This window comes from Zalophus californianus, chromosome 3 (assembly GCF_009762305.2).
Source record: "Zalophus californianus isolate mZalCal1 chromosome 3, mZalCal1.pri.v2, whole genome shotgun sequence".
Classification (NCBI taxonomy): Eukaryota; Metazoa; Chordata; class Mammalia; order Carnivora; family Otariidae; genus Zalophus; species Zalophus californianus.
This window is the reverse complement of record NC_045597.1, coordinates 172,109,801-172,134,914: the sequence shown is the minus strand read 5'-3', so window position 1 is coordinate 172,134,914 and position 25,114 is coordinate 172,109,801. Positions and strand designations below refer to the sequence as shown.

Here is a 25,114-nt window from a genome sequence, read left to right as displayed (position 1 = left end):
GAAAAGAGTGTTATGGGGAGATAAGAGCAAATGATTCCACATTTCGAATAAATGAAATGACAGGGGTTATCCCGTCTCAGCAAGGCAGGACCGCTCGCTGAGTGTTGGCTCGGGAATCAGAAGAGCCAAGTTCTATGTCCTGGCTATTGCTCTAATGCTTACAGGTTTCTGATCACCATCAATCCAATAAACGTCACTGGATCTCAGATTCCTCATTTGCAAAATAAGATGATTCGTTTAGGTGAATATCTTAATCCTGATTTGAAAACAATAATTCTGATTTTCTTTTTACAGAGGAAAATTTATGTCAGTGATAATTTGGTGTTAGGATATTTGGACCAGTAGCCATGCTTATTATAGAAAATCAAGATACTTTTCAGACTACAGTGTATCTTAAATCAGGCATTATCTAGGAAAAGATCATGAATCATAACCACATTATCATAGCTCTATAACAAATACTATAAATGAAACATTAACTCCATGGCCCACTATCTACACAAAGTGAAGAAGCTCAAATTCTAAGCTAATTTTGCCACTTAAATTGGCTTCAGTCAATGCACAGTACACAAATTACGGTAACGAATTCAGGATGCATAAGGCAATTCCCACTCTATAAAGGCATAGAGGGAAATGAGAAGAAGTATGTAAAATTAATGATTAACACATTAAGCAGTATTATTTGAACTGGGCTATGATCATTGTGGCTATTTCAATATTGGAATTAAACCATTCTAAAATCAAGAGTCTACAAGGTTAATGCCTTATATTTTATCTATGGCAATGCTTTAATCTTATTTATATAGAGTTTCATCTATGCTTTACAATGTAATAGGAACAAATGTGCCCAATGTTAAGCACCTATTAAAATACCAGCCTATATATTACCAACAAATTGTTCAATTTCAACATAGCCATCTCATATCAAAGACATAATGCATTTACTTGCCTATATAGTGAAGTAAAACAAATAACTTAAAAAATAAAAATTACACATTAATTTCTCCTGCTGTCCATTCTATGAATGGCCTTGTTCCTTTCTTCTGCTATACAGAATTTAGGAAATCAATTTCCCAATGACATCATGGTCTCAGTCCACACCTACATCGTTGACTCCAGGGCTTACATGAGAGCAAAATTTTCCCCATTATGGATCCCTTCCAGTAATACCATTAAATCCCAAAATTTGGGGCTGCAAAATTATGTCCTTGCATTAGACCTCTACAGTTTTGGAAATCTGCTGGGGTCAGTCACTGTTGGAAATATTCAATTTACAGGCATGTAATCACTACAAGCAGGACCTTCTTTCTAGTGAAACACTGCTTCATTTTTCTCTAGCATTCTGCTGCTCAGAATAAACACAAAAGGGAAATTAGTCATTTTGTAATTTATCACAATGTTGGTTTGTGACTTTCAGAAGGCCATTTCAGGAAAGGAATTTATTACAGCTCAAATGTGGCTCAGGATACATTTATAGAACTTAATTAGAAGAAAAATATGATGAGAGGTAAAAAATGTCATATTGAAATGAATTCTATATTCAAACACACATAAGAAGGCAAACCAAATCCTTGAAGCTACTGAGTATGATATATGTTGACTTGAAGCTTTCCTGGCAGACACGTGCACACTTGACTATATGATAAATTACCCTCTTTAAGTAAGATAACTAAAATCATTGATGTCTTTAAGGACTTTGAAAGATAAGTTTCCAAAATGACTTTTGTGAGGGAGTTATTTGTAGAAGTTAAGGAAAAAATATAAACACAACCTCATTGGTAGTTAATCAGTTTTGAAAGTGTTTTTCAGTTTTGAAAGTGTTTTTCCAGACTCCTTCTGATCCCTTCTAATTTGGGGCCTCCTCCAAACCACCTGTAATGTTTACTTTCACTTTGTATGGTCTGATCCTACTCATCACAGTCTCTGGTTTCTTTGCTCATATAAACCTTTTCTAACAATGATTCTTTTTTTTTTTTAAGTGTCTCTTATCTATAAATGAGTTTTCTTATAATCATTCCAGACAAATTTTGATCAAGCACAGATATTCCATTTTTAATGGAATTTTTTACCTCATCCACGAAATGGTCTTTTTAAAAATATGTATTTATTTACTTGAGAGAGAGAGAGAGAGTGCATAAATGGAGGGAGGGGCAGATGGAGAGGGAAAGGGGAAGCAGACTCCATGCTGAGCACAGAGGACCCTGAGATCATGACCTGAGCCAAAACCAAGAGTCAATCACTTACCCAACCAAGCCACCCAGGAATCCCCATCCATTAAATGGTCTTTAAGTGAACAGAAATATACCCAGCATATATAGATGAGAATGTTTTCATAACAATCAATACTTATTATTGAATTAGTCACTGAATAAGTATATCAGCAAAGACTGGGTCATAGTAATAAAGACCCCCGATCAAGACTGGCAAATCACAACTCAGATCACTCTGTGTGGAAGATCAAGATTGGGAACACAAGTTAAGGGCCACAGACCAGAAATATTTCCAAGATACTTAAGTTCAGTGTTATTACCAAACTCCACAGTGAGGCACTGGTGTCTGAAATCTTCCTCCTCTTCCTCATCAGTTAACAGTAATGATATCTAGCACTGTATGAAAACTGAATGTGCACCAGAATTTATACTAAGTGTTTACTTATCACATGTAGAATAAAAGCTCAGGAGAGCAGTGGGTTAGGCCTGTTTGTTTGTTGTGTGCTTGCTGTATACTCAGCCCCAACAGCGACTGGCACATGCATAGCAGTTATTCCATAAATTTTGTCAAGTATCTGACTGAGTGACTGACGTTGGTGCTATAAGTTTTGTTATTTTATGACTAAGTAAACAGAGGTTGAGATATTATATAAGTTGTTCAAGTTCACATTCAGTAATGGATGGAGGCTGACTTTGAACTTAAGATAGTCTCATGATTTTGGGGTTCATGATTTTAGCGACTTCTACTTAGTATTAGTCTTTCATAGTTCATTATTTATATGTGTGTATTTTAAACATCAACAATTCTTATTACAGAAATTGGTGATATTATCATTTCCCATAAATGCTTAAGTCATTTAGTCACTATTAACACTATGTCATATAACACTATTGTATAACATACAGTCAATAATATTGTATTGTATACTTAAAAATTTCTAAGAGGGTAGATGTTATTTTATACTACATAATAATAATAATGTGGGTGGGAGGAAACTTTTGGGGATGATAGGTGACACATCTAGGAACTGTCAGTGTATATATCAGAATTGGGTACTACTTGACATGTGAATGTCTTAAAGGCTTTAGTGGACCCAACCATTTACAATTAAAATGCTCTGGTGCTGTAGGGGAAATCAGGTGAGTAGCATTCTCTAACAGTCCTGTCTGCATTAGGCTTCTGTGCTGATGTAGTATATGTTGCACTTAATAAGATCTTTATTAAATATCTCATTCTCTTGTGCTACTATTATGAGACTTGTACTTCAAGCTGTCAGAGGGCACTGAGTTTTTATCCACCTATTTTCATATCGCACTTTGTAAAGAAAAACGTAGAAGGATGTTTAGCAAGCATTGATTCCACAGGCTTTTAATTCATTGAGAATTTCCCCAGTATTTTCAAGTTTTATCATTCTGCTTATCTCTCAATTAGTCTTTTGAAGAAGTTGAACAACAGGAGAAATAATGAACACTTTATAGGATTCAGTTTCTGATAACAAAATTACAAACATTAACTCATTTAATGGTCATAATGCCCCTAGGAGTTAGGTCTACAGTTATACCCATTTTGCAGATCAGGGAATGGCACACATACAGGTTAAGTGATCTGCTCAAGGTCATGAAGCCAGGAAGTGGTAGAGTGAGGACATGAATATGAGTGGACTGTCTACAGAAGCCATGTCTCTCAGTAGAGTGAGCTCAGAACCTCAACTGCCTTTTTTCTTTCTTTTCTTTCTTTCTTTCTTTCTTTCTTTCTTTCTTTCTTTCTTTCTTTCTTTCTTTCTTTCTTTCTTTCTTTCTTTCTTTCTTTTCTTTCTTTTTTTCTTTCTTTCTTTCTTTCTTTCTTTCTTTCTTTCTTTTTCTTTCTTTCTTTTTCTTTCTTTTTCTTCTTTCTTTCTTTCTTTCTTTCTTTCTTTCTTTCTTTCTTTCTTTCTTTCTTTCTTTCTTTTTCTTTCTTTCTTTCTTTTTCTTTCTTCCTTCCTTCCTTCCTTCCTTTTTTTATTATGACAACAGGGGAAGAAACCAACCCTAGGATGTTGTCTTATTTCTATCTAAAGGATTTATTGAGATGCACCTTTAAGTTTCTATGGAACTGATTTTTTTTTCTTTGGTCACTTTTCTAATGGTGTTTGAAAGGCTTTAATTACTATCACTTGTTATTTTCCGGAAATTGGGCACTGGCTAGGTTCAGAGTGGTGGGGGATGAATGAAAGATGATTGAGAAAGAACTACTTATGATCTAAAGTAGAAGTTGGACAACTTTTTCTGTAAAGGGCCAGATAGTAAATATTTTAGGCTTATGTACCATATGGTCTCTGCCATAACTACTCGACTCTGCCATTGTAGAATGAAAGCAGCAATAAACAAAACATAAATGAAAAAGTAAGGTTGTGTTCCAATAAAACTTTATTTACAAAACCAGGTGGTGGGCCAGATTTGGCTTTTGGGCCCTAGTTTGCCTACTCCTGATGTAAAGCATTTGCATGGCATGAATGAAGTAGCCTAGTGTTTAAGAGTATAGGGTCCAGAGTAAGATGTGAGTTTGAACTCTTGCCCCAGTGTTTATTTGCTAGGCATCCTCAGATAAGTCACTTCACTAGCCTTTTCCTCAGCTTCCTCATTTGAAAAATGGGAAGAATATAGTATTGACCTCATAGATTTGTTTTGAGAATTAAATAAGCAAATACATATACAGGACTTAGAATAGTGGTAGGCAAGTAATGAACACTCAGTGAACACTATCACAGCATAGACAGAGTCCCTGCGGCCAGCATGCCTAGATTTGAATATTGACCTACAAATTCCTTAGTAGCTAATTACATTGTATAAACTCTCAGTCTCAGTTTCCATATTTGTGAAAAGGACGGAATCATAAGCCTCATTCATAGAGGTGTTGTGAGGATAAAATAAGTTGATATATGTAAAGTGGTTAAAACAATACCTGAACATAGTTGGCTCTCCATTAAAGTTAGCAATTATTATTCAACACTATTGCACTTCATTGTAAACCAGCCCTTCATGTAGCTAATTTCTATAAACCACAATGCTTCTTTTAAAGAACATTGGTAGTAAATTTAGTATTTAAAATTGTAGATACTTAGAGAGAAATGATGTTTCCATGTGACTTTGACAGACATTGGCCACTGCTGGGCTTTATATGGTGATAAATCATCTGGTGAAAATGCAGCCCCCACACATAATACTTTCACAAGTAAACATAATGATGTTTTTGTGGTTGTTTATTTCATGATATGACTTTTAGAAATTCATTGAGGGAAACAGTAGACAGTATGTATACACTGACTCCTATCTCTGTCTTCATGTATACAACTGGCACAAAGTAGTTGTGGGCCATCTGGGAAAGCCTCTGCTAGGCCCTAGGCATCCTCAGATAAGAACAACACAGTTCCTCTCCCCAAGCTCTGCCCATAAATAGGTGTCCCTCTCGTAACCATAAAATGACTTTGCTTCTCAAAGTTGTCTTCCTGAAGTTCTAATTAATAAGAATAATGAGAATAATAATAAGAATAATAAGAATAATTAATATCTTCCTGGCACTTGCCCTAAGTGCCACAAAGTCATTTTACTTTAAACTTTGAATATAAGCTTTCTGCTTCCCTTTAACTTACTATTAATTATAATTACAAGATTCGAAGACAAAGGCCCTGTCACCGCATTCCCAAGTTAATAAGCTTGTGACTAGGGTGGAAATAGTATAGGAAAACATCTTAAGGATTTAAAAAAAGAAGAATGTGGATGAATGCTAGTCCTGCTTCTTTATCAAGTCATGTTCTGATGAAGTATCTATAAAATGTTTTGTTAAACAATATCCCAGGCAAGTTACATAAACTACTATGTTCTATGGGAGATTTTTCTTTTATAATAGGACACAGTCCTTATAACAGACCACATGATATATACTTCAAAAGCTCTCCTCTCTAATTGAAATTGCTCTTTTCAGTAGTGGCATTACACAAGAATATTTTGGAAGGAATATGTGTAGGTGTATGGCGAACACTATTAATTATCAGTAGAGTCGATGACATAAGCACCACTGTTAGACTTTTCAAAGAGAAGAATATTAATCCAAAAAAAGATTGTCACAAGAAAGACTAATTAGATAACCCTGTCTTCACTTGAGGTTATTCAGCATTGTAAATGTTTCCTTCACTTCAGTTCATAGGCTGTAATTATTTCCATCACAGAAGATGCACAGTAGTTTGAAAAGGAATCAATATCAAAATGTGTGCCCCATAAACTTTGGGTGACCGCTTATCTACTTATCCTTTAGGACAGCGCACACTCGCACATGTTTTTATCCAGCTTACCAGGACAAATATATATAAAAGACTTGTCTCATTGTTCCTCAGCTAATAATTGCATCTTATAATTGGATATGCTTCAGGATTTACAAAGAACTCTAATGTGCAACTTTTTTTCATTATTTCACAAATATATATCAAAAGCCTATGATGCAGTATGCAAAACAGACAGGGGCATCACCCACATCACTTCATTCATTTACATGTGAATGGAGGGAAACAGTAACAATAAAATAACTGAACAAAATAATTCATCTATAAGAAAAATATAACAAAGTGATATGGCAATGATTTGTGGGGGGAATGCTATTTTTGATGAGGTGGTTAGGGGAGTCCTCATCGAAGATGTAACATCAGAGTGGCAAGAAGCTGAAATCAGAATGGCAAGAAGGAAGAAGCATCTTTAGGATGATTTAGGGGCAGGTGGTTTCAGGTACTGGTGACTGCATGTGCAAAAGCACTATGGCTGAAAGCAGCTGATGTATTCAGTGGACTAGAAGGAAGGTCAGAGTGACTGCAGAGAGCAGGCAAGCAGGACTGTGTTGAGGATGGATGAGGAACAGTAGAAAGACAAGGACCAGAAGATGTAGGGCCCCATAGACTGAGACAAGAAGACTAAAATATATCCTAAGATCATCGAATGGTTTTAAGTAGGAGAATGGTATGTGGTTGATAAGTATTTAAAAGCTCTCTCTAGTTGCTATGTGGAAAATGAAAAGGACAGAGCAAGAGAAGAAATCAGGACATTTAGCTAGAAGTATATACAGCTATAACCTAAGAATAATGGCTTTAGATCCATTTAACAGATAGCTCCTCATTATTATGACAGATATCACTTTAGTATATTAATAGTTTCATCATTATCTTTAGGAAGAGTCAACTCATAGTTGTTCTCACCAACAAAGAATATTAAATAATTAAGTGGACTTTAAAAAGTGCCAAAGTAAAATGGAATAAAAGTCATAAAACAAATATGCGCAAAAAAAAAACAGTTAGAAATCTGTCAAAATAAGATATCAAGTCACATTCATTTTCAGAGGTCAGCTAAGAGAAAGTGAAAATATTAAATCTTAATACTTCCTGTCACTTTAAGTTTAAAAACTGTGATACCATAGAGTTTATTCAAAGCTAAGTCTAATTTATATTGTCGAGGTCTGGAAAGTAGCAACTTCCTTTCATTTTTACTAAATAGGTGGGGCATTTTCATAGTTTATGGTTTTATTAATAATGCCCTGAATGGTAGCCAGAAAGGCTAAATTCTTTTTATTTTTCTTGTTCAATGTTTTTTCAACTTTATATGTACAGTAAATCTGGAGTACAGTGGCATATCAAATAGTCTTCCCTTTGTCCTGCTACCTGGCTGGTAGTGCTAATCCGATCATCAACAGGTAAGAGGCAGGGAGGGCTGGATGTGTGTTCTGGGGTCATCAGTGGCGAAAGGCCTTCACCACTGACTTAGATTACTCAATAGATATTTAAAAAGCCATATATCAAAAGAACGAATTCACACACACATTATGTAACAACACACGTATAAGCAGTTCATCGACTAAACCCAAAGCCTTTTTAACGAGATATAAATTGGCTTTTCTCAACCCAGGTGAAGAAGCAGTTCCATACAACTTCCCCAAAATCTTTGTTTTCTTTGAATTACATGGCACAAATGTATATTTTTAAACTAAAGTATTAGTTTAATTTCAAATATTATCAGTTTTCTAGGAGAAGTTTTCAGGTTAAAGCCCAATCTTAGCTAATCTTAATTAAGTTAAATCAGCTACTTATAAATAAGCATAATACTATTTTTGTTATACTAATGTCTATAAACTAATATAAATGCTCCATTGAGCTTTGTCAATTTGTGTTTTTTTTTATTATGTTATGTTAATCACCACACATTACATCATTAGTTTTTGATGTAGTGTTCCATGATTCATTGTGTTTTAATATGAAAAGAATTCTCCAAATCACATGCAAAGGTAAAGATTTTCCACTAACACTCAATTCAAAGGTCATTTATGAAAAAGCCAACAAACATGCAAATATGCAGCCTAATAATCTTTAAAAATGTCCTATGACCTCATTTGCACAGCTGGATGTCCGTGTTTCACAGGGTGGGGAATATTCCCACTCAGGTGAGCGCATAAGTGGTGCCATTTCCGAAGTATCTTTCAAAAAGAAAACTCTTAAGGCCTGGGACCAGTGGCCTTGAACAAAAGTCATTTAAATTTATTATGTCTCTGCTTCCTCACATAAAAAGTGTGATGTCATTTATTCTGTCTCCTTCACTTTATTCTTTTTTTACTTACCAAATAAAACAAAACTTAGAAAAGGTACTTTTAATCTGAATAATACCATTCCATTTTCTCCAGAAGTTGTTGAACTTTCGAATATATAAAAGATCATTTCAAAATACAGATTCAACTAAATTAAATTTATAAACTCCAAAGACAAAGGAAGCCAGGCCCTGCTATTCAGGTAAATGGAAGGCGGGAGATCATCAAAACAGGTTAACTGTTTCCAGGTTTATGAAAATACCTCCTGGAACCTTCCTGTTACTTTAGCAGCTGAACATTTTATGCTACATAGTTTTATACACACTGTGCTTCCTGTTATGAAATCGTTGTAGTTCTTTATGGTTTAACAGGTTTGAAAGTTACATTACACACATTTATGTTCTTAAGAAACCCATTTCAATAATAAAGTTTATTTGGTTATTTCATGTTTCAGCAATTTACAAGAACTCTGTGTAGCTATGAATATAAATATTTTCCATTTCACATCTTAGTATATTAGTGACACAGAGTAGATGCTTTTTTTAAGCTAAAGTCAAACATCCCCATGGCAAGAGCTCTATCACAAAATCTCTTTTCCAGGAGGATATTTAAAAATATAACCTAGATAGATAATCAAGGAATAATTGGAAGCATTACTACTTAACACATGGAATTAAGGTAAATTTACATGATATAGTACAGAATTCTGTTCTGAACTTGACCAAATTTGTTAGTAACCACCAAGCCAATGTGAGGATTATGATATTTAACTTTTGACACCTTTTTTGGTACCTATTTGATAAATAAATTTGAAAGTCAATATTAATTATTTATGGTTATTTTATTATTGAAGAACAGTGAGTAAATTCAGAACTTTTTATAAATACATTTTGGAATTTAAGGAACATATTGAAATGATCATAGGTTAAATAGATCAGTCTGACTTCCAATTTCTAGATTAAAACGTGCTAAGACTGATTCAGTTTATTTTTTTATTTTTGAAAGATTTTATTTTTACTTTTTTTTGACAGAGAGAGAGACAGCGAGAGAGGAAACACAAGCAGAGGGAGTGGGAAAGGGAGAAGCAGGCTTCCCGCCAAGCAGGGAGCCTGATGTGGGGCTCGATCCCAGGACCCTGGGATCATGACCTGAGCCGAAGGCAGATGCTTAACTGACTGAACCACCCGGGCGCCCCATGACTGATTCAGTTTAAATCACCCTGCCTCATTTGTGTCAGAGACCATGTGGCAGGAGTGATGGGGACAAGAGAGGGCACTCAACTCTGAGTTTGGCACTCTCTGTATGTAGCTGAGGATGTTAGAGGGAAGCTGAGGAGCTGTAGTGAGTGAGCCCCCGATCAGTTCCCAGCGAATGGGTGAGGATGAAGGAACAAGAGTAAAACTCAGTTATAAATACATCTCAATAAAGCTATTTAGAAAGCACAAACAAGTTAAGTTCAGGGTTGGCAACCAGATGTATACAGCCAGAATTGATGAATACAATGAAAAATGTAAGTTCAGAGGGTGGAATTAGGTGGCCGATTGGGTCAAAGTGAGAACTGATAAACACATAAGATGGTGGGACTTAAACCCTAAAGAGGGAATGAGGTAGACAGAAATAGGTCCAAACAATGACAAATTAAGAAAAACAAGGAACAGACAGGAAATGGGTCCTGATAATTTGCCATGGGGAGGGTGCTGTTTTATCTTTTATTCCCGTGAATTTATCTCTGCATCATAAATGATGCTGATATCTTCCTTTCCATGTGAACGAACAAAAATGAAGAGGTGTGGCTACTTGTTCTATATCCAACTACCCACTTTGGGTAAGAAAAGGGGACAGGGAGAGCAATCCCAGCAGCAACCTGCTACAATCCCAGATAAGCACCGGAGCTTGTTTTTACCCAGCCCAATATTGCAAAAAGAACAGGAGTAACTGCAGAGATACTCAGTTCCATGATTTATTAGCTACCCTGACTTCTACCAATTCAGTGGGATAAATAAAAGGTATGTACTATTCTCAGTTCTCTGAAGCACACAGTTTAATCAACTCTTCTTTTATAAATAACTCAAGTTACTTTCTTTATGCAACATTCAATGTCTGCAGCACAGACTCTTTGAAAATTATTCAAAGCCTTCCTATGCAATGTGGCTCTGCCTCCCCCACTTTTGGCATTATGTGTGCATGTATGCATATGTGCGTGTATGCATGTGTGCGGGCATGTGTACGTCTGTAGAGTTTATGTTTTAACATTTAGTGTTTTATACTGTCCTTATCAAGGAAAAGAAACTCACTATAAGAGCAACCAGGAGAGGTGGTAAGTGTTTGCTGCAGTGTTTATCAAACCCTTAATCCTGCTAATTCAAGCTTCCCTTGTGTCTTGTTGTCCTTTCTTTACCTCACTCATGTAGGTGTAAGAATGCTTAAAAGTCTAAGGTTCTGTGTACTTGTGCACTCTGCTTTATCTCTTCTCAATATAAGGTTTCAGTGACCTGTTGAACTACATCTGATTTAATAATTTCACTTATTTTATTATAATTCTATGTGATATCTTTTCATCCTCTTATACAACAGATCAGCTGCTTCCACGCCCCTCCCCCCACACCTATATCAATATTATTAATGCAGTAAAGCAAAATTCAAACTGAAGGGGAGAAAAGAATGATGTGGGCAGATAATCATGGGAAATACTTTATTTTGGGTAAACTTAGGCACTGAAAATTCTGAACACAAAGTTGCAAATGTATTAATAAAAATCACTCTGATTCTAGAACATTTTGCCAAAAGGAAATTATTTTTGTTATAGCCTGTTATAAGTTTGACAGAAATAGAAGGAATTTTATATGTCATGATAATTTTCTTTTTTGGTTAAGACAATCACAGCAACAGTTTAAGCAAAGGAGCTCTATAGAGCAGTTACTATAAAGGTTCTGTGGTCTGTGTAACTGGACTTAGTACTTGAAAGATACCTAAGCCTTGGTTTCCTCTTTAGTAAAATAGGAATTAGTGTCTTTAGCTCATATAGGAGATTAGATTAAATAATTCATAAATAGTGCTTAGTGTAATTCCTGGCGTTCAATAAAATTAACTATTCCAATTATTATTTTAAATAGCTTTGAGAGCTCTTTCTCATATAGTAGATATTTCGTGAGTTACTGTGGTAAACAGAATTGTCTGCCCAAAATGTCCATGTCTGGAAGGGGAGGTCATTCAAAAGATATGCGCATGGGTTGACTTGTGAGCTGGATCAGGCAATCACAGCCTCCTCATCCTCTCTCCAGCCCTTGGACTGTGGGTTCTGTTTTCCTTTCCCATTCCCAGAGCTGCTCCAAGGACATGGCCTTAAGACAGTGATGTGATGTTGAGAACACTTGCATGGTATACTTGACTGAACCAGGTAAGTTCTCTATATAAACTTTTAAGATTTGGCAGGTGGTCTCAGGGATCCACTCATATCGCTGCCACCCAAGACAAGCCTTGTATGTAAGTTCCCTTGCTTCTCAAAACACCTACCACTCTGGAGTGGGCCACCTCTTTATTCAGGCTCTTCCTGCCCTCTGAGTATGGGGACTGAATTCAGATTATACCCGGAAAGCTTCAGAGGAGGTTATGGACCAACAATGTCCAAATCCCCGGAATCTGGGAATATGCTTACAGTAGGAAAAGTATTCTGGAGGGTGGGTCTAATCGACTTACAGAAGCCATTAAAGACAGGAAAAAAAATGAGACAGAAACATTAAGTCAGAGATATTCAAAGCATGAGGTTTGACCCACCTTACTTGCTTTGAACTTGAAGGAAGGGGAAAATGAGTCACGGAATGTGGACAACCTCTAGAAGATAAGAACTGTTCTTACCCTGGCAGCCAGTAAGGAAAAAGGAACCTCAGTTCTACAGGTACCTAGAAGTGAATTTTGTCCACTACCTGAATGAGCCTGGAAGAAGATTCCACCTCAGAGCCATCAGACAAAAGCGCAGTCCTGCTGATGTTTTGATTTTAGCCTAGTGAGATACTAGGCAGAGGACCCAGTGAGACTCCCCAGACTTCTGATCTATACAACCTTGAGATCAGAAATGTATACTGATTGAAGTCACTAAATGCTGTGGTAATGTGTGATAGCAGCAATAGAAAACTAACACAGTCTTACAGTGAGTAACAAAGGAAATTCAATTTAATTAAAACATCACTGGTCTATTTCATAGAATATGAAATTAGTTTCTGATATTTTAAATTTAATATAAAGGGGTATCACTGATTTAGATCAGTTGTTTCCAACAAAAACAAATCTGTTAATATTTTATATTATATTGTGTCAAATTAATCAAAATTCTAGATGGGACACAGTTTTTTGCCAGGACTGATTTTCTTGAGATTTTTATCAGTCTTGAATCACACAAGAACATTGTAATTAAGTCAGAAAAACTGTAGGCAAAGAAAGGTATGTAAAATAAGCTACTTTAATTTCCTCCCAATGAAATGTTAAAGTCCATCTTCTTCTAAGAGAAGTTTCTTAGGCCCTTCTGACAGGTAATTTTAGTGGGAATATATATAGATACATATTATTTTATACTGTATCATATTATGTATACGTTTTTATGTACTAAATCTTTTCTTCTCACAGCTTCAACTGGTTTTATTAGATTGGAAAAATACTTGATTGTCAACGGTAAGCTCTCTTTTCCTAAAAAATAGACATGATTTTTAATAACTTTCAAGCTTTTGAAGAATCACATTTTTTTATATTTATGATGGTTAATATATTTTAACTTGCAAAAAGTAATTAAGACACATTAATTTACCACACTTAAATCATCTGACTAATGACTATGTTTTACGATGTGTAGCTTTCCCCCCCCAAACAACCTTTGCTTATTCTCATTATGATGAAAATATATGACTCTAAATAAAAAAAAACTATATATAGCTAGGAATTAGTCTTAAAACTATTTTTTCTTTTACTTTTGTTTAGCAACATCAATAAAAGTAAAAATATCTACAAGAATAAACTGGGTCTTTTCATATAGCTGCAACTTTACAGTAATAGTTTCATTCACTTTGTCTCTGAAAAGAAGATGTGGTGTGTGTGTGTGTGTGTGTGTGTGTGTGTGTGTGTGTGTGTGTGTAATGGAATATTATACAGCCTTCAAAAAACAAAATCTTGCCATCTGCAATCACATGGATGGAACTAGAGGGTATTATGTTAAGCGAAATAAGTCAATCACAGAAAGACTAATTATCATATGATTTCACTCATATGTGGAATTTAAGAAACAAAACAGAGGATCATAGGGGAAGGGAGAGAAAAATAAAACAAGATGAATTCAGAGAGGGAGACAAACCATAAGAGACTCTTAATCATAGGAGACAGACTAAGGGTTGCTGGAGGGAAAGGCAGTGGGGAGATGGGGTAACTGGGTGATGGACATTGGGAAGGGTATATGTTGTAATGAGCACTGGGTATTATATAAGACTGATGAATCACTGAATACCTCTGAAACTAATAATATGCTATATGTTAACTAATTGAATTTAAATAAAAATAAATTAAAAATAGTTTCATTTAAATTTTACATTTATTTCTCTTCTGAAATATGTTCACTTCTGTGTACCATAAATAAACATCAGCTCTTGAGATATTTGCTGTTTTCTCTACCATTCATTCCTGTGTTCAATCCCTTGGCAATATAACTTTGTAGTATCTCTCCAAACTGTGATTCTGGGCCTGATGCTGTGACTCGCATTAACCAATGATATATTAGTAAATGTGGCACATTCAAGAGGCTTGAAGAGTGTTTGCATCATTAGGCTTGCTCTCTCTTTTCTCCTCTTATCATCATCATGAGAAGGACGTACCTTCCCCAGCCTGATGGGAGATGAGAGACACATGGAGCAGAACTACGATGTCCTGATTTTCATCCCATACCAGGATCAGCTGCCCCACACACATGAGAGTACCATCAAGACCAGAAGAACCAACAACTAGCTACGAACAATAGAATTGCCTAGATGACTACCTCAGGTGCCTGAGCATTAAATACTTATTGTTGTGTATCACCTAGGGCTTATGGTTTTCCCTCCACCCAAATTAAGATGAAAAAAACTACTGATACAGATGCATTATTTTATACATTATACTGTTTGAAGCATTCTTTTTATGAAATCAGAAAAAAAGCTTCTTTTTACATTTCCCCCATTTACTGCTATTGAAATAACAAAAACATTTCTTGCATAAATAACTTTGAAATTATTATTGAATTTTGTGTTCTTTATGACTAAGAATAAAGTAAAATATTAACTACTTAATAAAATAAAATATTAACAACTTAAACACTTTTTTCCCACATTATCATATGTGTTTTCTGTGGCAGTTTGAACAAGAGAAAGTGTTTAAGCTGTTGTATAAATCATAGCATTTAGAGTCATAGTCATTTCATTTAAAGCCAAGAAAGCTTCCCATTTGGATGTATACCATGTTATACATGCATTGTGAACAACACCGACTTCCAGCATCATTCTCCACTGCCACTTAGTAAATATTTAGGGAACTTGTCCTATGTTTTCAATTGATCTGTGTTGCCATGTATGCAAAATTAGTTTATCATTATCCTATGACAACCTTTAATTTGGAAATCTAATCAATTTCAAGAAGAGTTACATAACATGTAGATGAATACAAATTGTTTTTAAAAAATATTTCCTATTTATTGCATTGCTTCCCCTTCATTGGTAAAATGGCAAAAACTTGATTATAGCTCTGAATATTTGAATAACTAATTTTAAAAATAATCTATCCTTCTTAGAGCCTACAACTTACCCATGATCAATTAGCATTTATTGACTACTTAGTATGAGTTCAAGATTTCACTAATTAACAGAACAAGGAGAATATAAGATATCCTTCCTGTGTTACTGGATTTGTAATCTGAAGCATTTAATTTAGTCTTCTAAAAACTGGTAAATACTGCGAATATTGTATAAAATGATTTTCAAATTTCATGTGAATTAATTTTTTTGACCTAATAATCTTTTACCTGTTAGAAATTTCAAAACATTTTGCTGTAACTCCCTATAATCTTGTTAGAAATCAGAGATAACTGAAATCACCATTTTCATTCTTTTCTATCAATTATAGTCCCTCTTCATCAATTACCACAATTTCCTTGTAATTTTTGTTCTTATTTGACTTCATCTTATCCATCTGATTTTTGAATCTTAATTAGGCTAAGAGAGAACTCTTGCATTGGATAGTCTTTCCACCTAGCTTTTCCCATCCGTTATTTCAGGTTTCATTTGGTCATGCTACTGAGTTGTTGGAAATGTCAAGAGAAGTAGAAAATCTTTATGCAAAATGAGTGTTCCTTGTTCTATTCCTGTTCTCTGACAGTCTGCAGATACAAGGACAGCAATTCGAAAGCAACTAGATCCTTGACCTTTAGGTTTTAGCTTTCTTATTCTTAATGTGGCTGTTACCCAAACCGGCTGCTCTGGAACTATGAAAAATCTACAACTTTCACAAATGGCTCTGAATAATTAAAATTATTATAATTAGCAAATAATAAGTATTGCTATAATAATAAAATATTGTTAGAAGGAAGGCTGTCACCAGGTCTTGTGTTCTTAATGAGAAATTTCCTTTAAGGCTTACACTCCTGGCCTCTCTCCACAGCATCATTCACTCCTGAGCTGCAGGAAAAACTTAATCTGTGTGGCCACATGGCAACTTTGGAGTAAAGAGGTAGCTTTACAGTGCTCAGTTCCTTCTAGCTTTTGTCTCTCCTCTTCTCTGCCTGCGCTGAACACACTTTTTCAGCTCTTATGTGCTGTACATTGTTAGGATAGGCCCTTGTGTGATAGGCCAATTATCACTCAGCATTACCTGTGCCCCAAAAGGTTAGCTTATATGCAAGAGTGGAGTGGTAGAAAGCTCAGTGTGGCCACATATCAAAATATCCCTCTGATTTAACTTTTATCAGTAAAAACTAGTATTTTATCTCCACCTTTCAGAGTCTTATGTTTAGGTTGCAATGAGTTCTTGACTTGGCCAAGGAAAAAAGGGTATGTATTTACATTCTCTAAACTCCAGATCTTAAGAAAAAGGCACACATTAGCATTTGGAGGACTAAAATATCTTGTTTTTCATAATCTTGGGCACAGTTAATTTAATCCTAGTAGTAGTATCTACCCAGGTAGCTTCTAATGTGCCTTGTGCTTTTAGGTTTGCTGCTGGTTTTACAGACTTATAAATGGTTCTGATGTGGGTCAAGTACATGGATTAGTAACCACTGGAACATGTGGTTCTCCATGACTAGCTTCACAAAATAATTTCTCAAACAATATGAAACATCAAACTCTAAAAATAAGCTTTTTTTTAGAAATTACCTTTGAAAAATAAGTTTTCTTGAGATGTATAAGAAACAGGCTCTTCCTTTCTAGAATTTTCTTAAGACTTCTAAAATAAAGTTCTCCATACTTTAAATGAATAACCTGGGTTACCTGTGTGTACATCTATTCCCTCATTTAAAGAACGTGAATGTTGAGGCATTAAATAAAATTTAAATTAAAATACGTAGAAAGCACTAAAGAAAGCATCTGCCACATATTAGGTATTCAATTAAATGTTGGTTATTATTATTTTATTATTTCCACACTTATGAATCACTTTCAAATTTCTCAGCAAATTAATTTTTAAATTTTAAACCAAATAATAATTGAATTTTAAACATCTTTTCAATTTCTTTAAAAATATCTGAATTCTTCACACTTATATATAGTACTTAATGTGGGACGGAGGAAATGTCAGATGGTTACCAGCTGATGTTTTCAGTCTTTTAATGCTCATTGGAAATGTAGACTCTAATGGAAAAAAGTGATTGATGGGTTCTTGCTTTATTCTAACCCACCCAAAGAACCATCACTTTGGATCTCCTTGTAAGTTAGTTCTTAGGCAAAGCCTGGATCAGCACTTTGCTGCCTGAATGCAATACAGAATTGTTGGTTTTCTATTCCCTTATGACAACAATAATATGTCTTTTCCCTATCTTTGTCATAGCTAATCATGAAAATCACTAGTTTTAACAGAGTATAATGGTCAAGAGTGGGGATGAGTGTTATTTTGTATAAACATCTCTAATAATCTTAAAGTCACATAAGGATTTTTTTTTCAGGTACTTTAGTTTTCCCTCTCAGCTTTCTCTGGAAATACAGAAAGCTTACATGTTAACATCAGGGGAATGTTTACCTCCCCATTCAATAGTCATTCAAATGCAGAAAAAGATGAGCATATTACACTAATGACTCATTTTTCAATCTAATGATGTTCCACGATATCTAGTTTGGAGATTAAAAAATTATACTTTGGCAAACGAGATGTTAAACCTAATATATCTGTCTCCTATTTCTAACAATTCATTTCCTTAGTAAACTTATCTAAGTACCTTATCTAATATGCAATGCAATCAGATGTCTAAATACTGATTGTATATATAAATTTTTGGTAAAAAATATAGACATACAATTTCTTACCATTAAGAGAATAATAAAAACAAAAACTAAAGAACACAAAAGCAATACAAAAAAAATGCCAAATAGTTCTGTGGAAACTGACAAGAGAATAAATCTACTTCCAAAATATACCAAAAAAACCAAATGTACAGTATATGAACCACAATAATAATATATGCTATTCAGATTAAATTCTTAGTCCCTTACTTGTGTTACTAATCCAGTAGATACTTCTCCATATTAAAGAATTACATTTTGTAAGATTCTAAAGCTTTGTGACTTCAGGAAAGAAAATTATAATCTTTAGAACAAAATTATTCAAAATCCACAATTTTTAACTCATATGAAGTGTTATAATGCTTTCAAATTTTGTTAGCTTTAAAAAAATGTCTTATGCCAAACACCTATTTTATAAGACTATAGAAATGAACATAAATTTTTGGGGCACCTGGGTGGCTCAGATGGTTAAGCGTCTGCCTTCAGCTCAGGTCCTGATCTCAGGGTCCTGGGATCGAGAACCACATCAGGCTCCCAGCTCAGAGGAGAGTCTGCTTCTCCCTCTGTCTCTGCCTCTCTCCCCTACTCATGCGCACTCTCTCTCTCTCTCTCAAATGACTTTTAAGAAATCTAGAAATTAACATAAATTTATAATTGTAAATTCAAAAATTGTTTAGGAATTGTATTCCATCCCATTTTGGCCATTAAAATATTCTGTTTCCTACCATTAAGACAAGTTAGATCCTAAAGAATGTAGAGATTTCAGAGAAGTTCTTTTTTTCTTATAAATATAACTTAGATTTTGGTTATATAAATATTTGTGACACTAAGCAAAAGCCCCCAAACAGTAACATACATAATTTATTATGGGTTTGAAGGTCTAATAATGCATGAATAATTTGACACAATGAACGTAACCTACAATTACAGTCTACACGAAAGAGCATTCCCTGTACTTAAAAAATAAGTCCTCAATTACCAAATAAGATGCATTATACTTCATTAACTTTATAATGTAACTCTACTTTAAATGTGAAAAGTAATGAAATCTTAAAAATACATCAATGCTTAAGTAAAAAATGCAAGCATGAAAAGAGTAATGCTAAGCTCATGCAAATTATTGTTGCAGTTAAATGATTTTCAAATTTTAAGTCTATTTCCATTAAAGTGATTATTTTACTCACTTTTTTAAGGAAAATATTTCTCCTGGAAAAAAAAAAGATGCTAGAATCCCTTCCTTGCCTAGCACCACCATGTATAACACCAAACTGCTCTTGTGCCCCAATCAGCTTCAAGCCAAGTGAAGAAACAATCTTGCCAACGTAAGTCTGTCTTTACCTGTCAATTGCTCTTATCCACAATTGTCAAGCTTATGGGTATTTTTTTTAGGAGTGAGGGGGCATAACAAAAAGTCTTTTTCTCTTCCATTAAGGACAGTCTATTAAAAAAACAAAAACAAAGCACAATAATAATGACAGAACTGCAACAATTAATGAAAATGTTCTATACCTAGGTAAATTAGTTGACAGTAAATGAACTTCATCACAACCATAAAGTTTATTTGAGACTTAAGCAAAGGCTATGTTTTCAGACTGAGAAACATTTCAGGATCTACTATGTACTAAGCCTCACCAGATCTTTTTTTTTTTTTTAAGATTTTAGTTATTTATTTATTTGAGAGAGAGAGAGAGAGAGAAAGAAAGCAAGGGGGGGAGATACAGAGGAAGAGAGGAAGCAGACTCCCTGCTGAGCAGGGAGCCCTATCTGGGGCTCAATCGCAGGACCCCAGGATCACGATGTGAGCCAAAGACAGATGCTTAACTGACCGAGCCACCCAGGCATCCCTAAGCACATCTTTATTTATTTGTAATGATTATTATTATAGTTTCTGGTCATAGTTTCCAGTATCTTTCTATCAAACTACACTACTCTCTGATCGAAAAACAAACACAATAACACATACACTGTACTTTTCAAGCTTATTTTGTTTCTGTTCTCACTAGGGCTGCCTAGTGATATCTTGCTTGTTCCTGCATAACCCACACACTACCCCTCTTCCCACTCACCAATCCTCGTCCTATTTAAGACTTAGAAATCCTGTTTTTAAGATTACTTCTTCCAAAAAGGCTTTCCTGGTTTCCTCTAACTGGTTGTCCTCTTACACATTTGAGACTCCAGTGTATTTATTATGTACATTTATGGAATTTACTCTGTCTTAAATGGAATCTTTTACCCTCCCAAATTAATGAGCAGTCATCAAGTTATCTAAAATTCCTAGATGATTTTCAAAAGTCAAGCAACAACTGTTTCATTTCTCATTCATCTTTTAAATAACTTCTTATCACAAGGGAAACCAATGCAAGAGCTTGTCACAGATTGGAAAAAATAAAAGTTTCTGTTCCACTTTGGGTAGTTCAGTGCCTCCTGAATAAGCACCGTCAATTTCAGGCATCTTATCCACTATCCAGCTAACTAAACAGGACAATATCCTTTAGATGGTTTTGTCACAATTGTCAAGGTAATTGCCTCCATGCTTTTCTTCACTGGCTAATAGAGACCCGGACTAAATATGATTATTATTAAAGTCAGATAATTAAAAATATAAATTCTTTCTCTACTCAATTTCCTATCAACATTTTAATGTGCATTCCTAATTTCTGAGTGTGAAGAGATTGTCTCAGTTTGAAACAACAAAAAATACATCTTCTTTCAGAGGTGGCCTGATTTAGAAGCCCTCAGGAACCTCAAGAGTAATTATAAAACTGAATATGGAAAGTTTGCTGAACATATGGCTTTCTCTTTAGAGATATTGCCAATTTAAATGTTCTTTTCCTCCTTTTCTATGTTTCTCTCTTCCTTTTGATTATAGGAAGAGCCTTCCCCTTCATTTCCCCCTCCTCATCTCCCTTCTATAGCTGTTAGAAGGAAGTTGCAAATTTCATTTCAAAAGAGATGTTTTAAATGGTAGCTCCTGAGAAAGTGGGTAATTTTCTACTATAGGATTGTTCTGTAGTATAATCAACCTCTGAAATTTCATTGATGGATGACACGGTTGGATGCATGCCACACACTGTACACATCAACTTTACTGCTGTGCAAAATTAATGTCACCTTCTAGGTTGTGAAATATGTTCTCTTTTAAGGAAATTTGCAATACATAATAAAAAAGAATTCATTTTAGAACTGTTGGTTTTGGCTAGATGCTATATGTGAGAGAGCCTGCAAAATGTTTTAGAATTTTGCAGTTTGATCAGACTTCAGAGTGTAAGAATCATTTCTTTGAAATCATTGTTATGTCTAAGATCCTGATAGGGAAAGTCTATTGGGTAATAGATATTTTCTTAGGAATTATTTGTGGCTCCAAAACTTTTTTGAGGGGCGGGAAAAAGTGGGAAAGAGATCATGAAAAATGTTTCCTCATATATACAGAGAGAAAATTAATACATTTTTAATAATGTCATTAAAATTCTACATTGCAAGTATTTTCCTTTTGAATCAAAGAAAAATACGAACAAAAGATTCAGGTAATAATAAATCTGGGGGCCATTCTCCATCTTTCTGCTGAAGCTCTATGCAGTTCAGTGTCTTTAAATGGGATCAGCGGCTGAAAAACTGTGGAATCTATAGTAGTAAACCAATCCATCTTACAGAAATCACTCATTTAAATGTGTCCTTTGCAGTCTCTGAGGACCAGCTCCCCCAATTATCCACAATGTCATTTTTCTTTCTCTCTCTTTTTTTTTTTTGTACTCAGAGCTTGGAAAGCTAATACACCTTCCTACACTATCTTAAGAGTAACAGTAACCATGTGGCATGGTTCTTCTACTCAGTGAGACACAGGCCATTCTTTCCTACATATAAAGGCAGGGACAAGGACAAAGCTCTTTGACCTTAACTACCCCCACCCCCACCCCACACCAGTCACAGACGTGAGACCTAAAAGTACAGCAACATGTTTTGTAACCATGAGGACAAAAGCAACACACTAAGGATTACAGTCTCAGAAGGATAAAGGCGTCAGATGCCATAATAGTTTTGCTGAGATAAAGAAATCCCTGTGTTTAAGTGGCTGTTAGTCATTGTTGCCTCTTGTCAGCAGGATGCATTCTAACTGATACTCAGTTTGGCGTCTTAGAAATACATTGCTGAAGCGTCAGAACCTAAAATATGGAATTGCTGCAGTAGAGAAGACACCTGTTAAGGGCCCAAGAATTTTAGAGTTAGTAATGCTGGTAATATGTTGGTGAAACATTTGCTCACGCCCACCTATGCTATATGCAGACCATACACTTATCAATAGGACACATCAGTGGGTACATTCTTGTATCCCTGTTATATTTTTAAAAATTACTTTCAAGCCTGGGATAGCTGGATATTCAATATTCACATTTCTAACACCTCCATATATACAAATGAGCAACACCACTGAGTAAGGAAGATGGAAGATACTGCTCCCGGGGTTGCCATTATTCTCAAACTAGTGGCCAATTAAATGGACTTAGCCTTCTGGCCACTGGTGGTCTGCCTTGTGCTTCTTCAGAACCCTTGGGCAGAGCGCCTTTCAGAGAAGCATAAACCATTCAAAGTGAATCACTAATGGGGCCCAAGACTACCTAAATTGTTCAAGGGCTTTCAATACTTGTAATATATTCTATTGCTATTGTAACAAATTGCCACAAACTCAGTGGCTTAAAACAATACAAGTCTATTATCTTACAGTTCTGAAGGTAAGAAGTTTGAAAAAGGTTTCACTGGGTTAAAATCAGAGTAGCACCAGGGCTGGTTCCTTCTGGAGACTGTAAGAGAGATTCTATTCCCTTGCCTTTTCCAGCTTTTGGAGGCCATTGACATTTCTTGGCTCATAGTCCCTTTCTCCATCTTCAAAGCCAGCAGTGTAGCATCTTCAAATTTCTCTCTGACTCTGACCCTTCCATCACTACATCTCTTCTGATCCTCTCACTTCCTGCTTTCTCTTATATGGACCCTTATAATTACTTTGGAATCACTCAGATAATCCAGAATAATCTCCCCATCTAAAGATCCTTAATTTAATCACATCTGCAAAATCCTTTTTGCCATATAATGTAACATATTCCCAGGCTTGGGTTACTAGGACATGGACATCTTTGGAGGGGGCATTACTCTACCTACCACAATATTCTTTTTTACCTTCAGCAAAAATAAAGATTACAATGCCGGTAATTTAAACATTGCCACGAAAATAATCCGATGTCCTTAGCTGCAAAATCACAACACTATGCTGGTGCTGTGAGGAAAAGTACATTTTAAAAATCTACAAAAAATTCTGAAAAGTAGAAGTCACTTTTGCATGTTTAAAAGCGACCCTTGCATAGCACAGATACAATTTGCCATAATTGGGATCATTTATGATTTTTTCATTTAGGAAGAACATAGAAGTTGTCAGGCTCTAAATGATATTTATTTTAACATGTATTAGGAAATAACAAAAAAACTCTTTTTATACTTGATTTAAGGGCTATATAGTAAATAGATCAAAATTGTCTGTACTTTAGCTCCCTAGCACATCAATAAACTATTATCTACTATGGTGATCCTGCAAGTAGATAGTAATATATTGTATGGGCACATAAATAAATTTTGTGGTTCATTCCTATAATATGATACTCACAAAAGAGGGAAGCCATTAAAAATCTTCAGGACGATAAAAGAAAATGATTGGTGGTGGCAATAAGAGCAAGGAGAATTGAAATGAGGAGTCATTGGCAAAGTCAGCATTGGGGAGATTCTGGAGGCTGATCCAGAGAAAGTAAGGAGGGTTAATATCAACTGATTTACACAGGGGAAAGCATTGTTGGGGAAATAAAAATATTAATTTTGGACAAAGTTCCCATTATAAAAACCAGAGTTGCTAGAAGGCAAAGAGAAATTTTTAAAAGAACAGACAGCTCTTTGCCTTCATTAATTCTAATAAAAATAATTCTGAAGCAACATAACACCTAATGTAAATGCAAAACAATAACAGCAAAATTTTGTAGTCTCCAATATAACTGCTAAATCAGATAAAAATATATTTGTTAAAACTTTAGCAATACAGGTAACCATCAGTTTGTTCTTTAGTTGAGATTCTATTTCTTGGTTTTCTTCTCTATTTTTCTCCCCTTTGCTCATGTTTTGTTTCTTAAATTCCATATATGAGAGAAATCACGTGGCAAGAACAGGTCTTGCAGTTTGCATCTGGTAGTCACCAACATGGCATGGATTTGAGAATGAATAAAGAAAAGAAAGGAAAACAGAAGAATTATTTAGAGGCCTGACAATTGTTCATTGGTTGGCTCTGTACTTGTCAGTCCTAAGAAAGAGTCCAGGACAGCAATTAAAGCCAGCCTCTTGTCTTGAGAGCATGAGTGTCAGTGTGATGCCAAACATCAAGTTTGGCCCACTTATTCATGGAATGGTCTGAGAAATTCCCTCTGCTGAAGCCCACGTTTTATGATGAATTGAATGACAACAGCAACAAGAAGGACAACAATTGCAGTTAAAACACCAATCACAACTTTTATTTAAGAATCTACCATGATCCAGGCACTATGTTAGAACCTTAACGTGGATGAAGTCTCTTACTGCTAAAGTCAACAACTGAGGTTGATGTTATTATTACCTCCATATTACAAAAGAGGAAAAAGGTTAAGTAACACGGATTGGCTAATATGTGGTGGATTTGGGCATCAAACTCCGGCAGTCTTTCATTCTTGTTTTTCCATCTGTTAATGTATAATCCCTCCCTAAATGAAAATCATGTAGACAGATTTAAAAAATTGAATCTTGTTTTT

At 35.0% G+C, this 25,114-nt stretch overlaps 1 protein-coding gene across 4 annotated transcripts in view; it reads right to left on the bottom strand.

The window, feature by feature from the left end:
• Window positions 1-25,114, bottom strand: part of SPAG16 (sperm associated antigen 16) — a 968,000-nt gene that overhangs the window by 520,984 nt on the left and 421,902 nt on the right. The gene's annotated exons all lie outside the window — the stretch shown is intronic.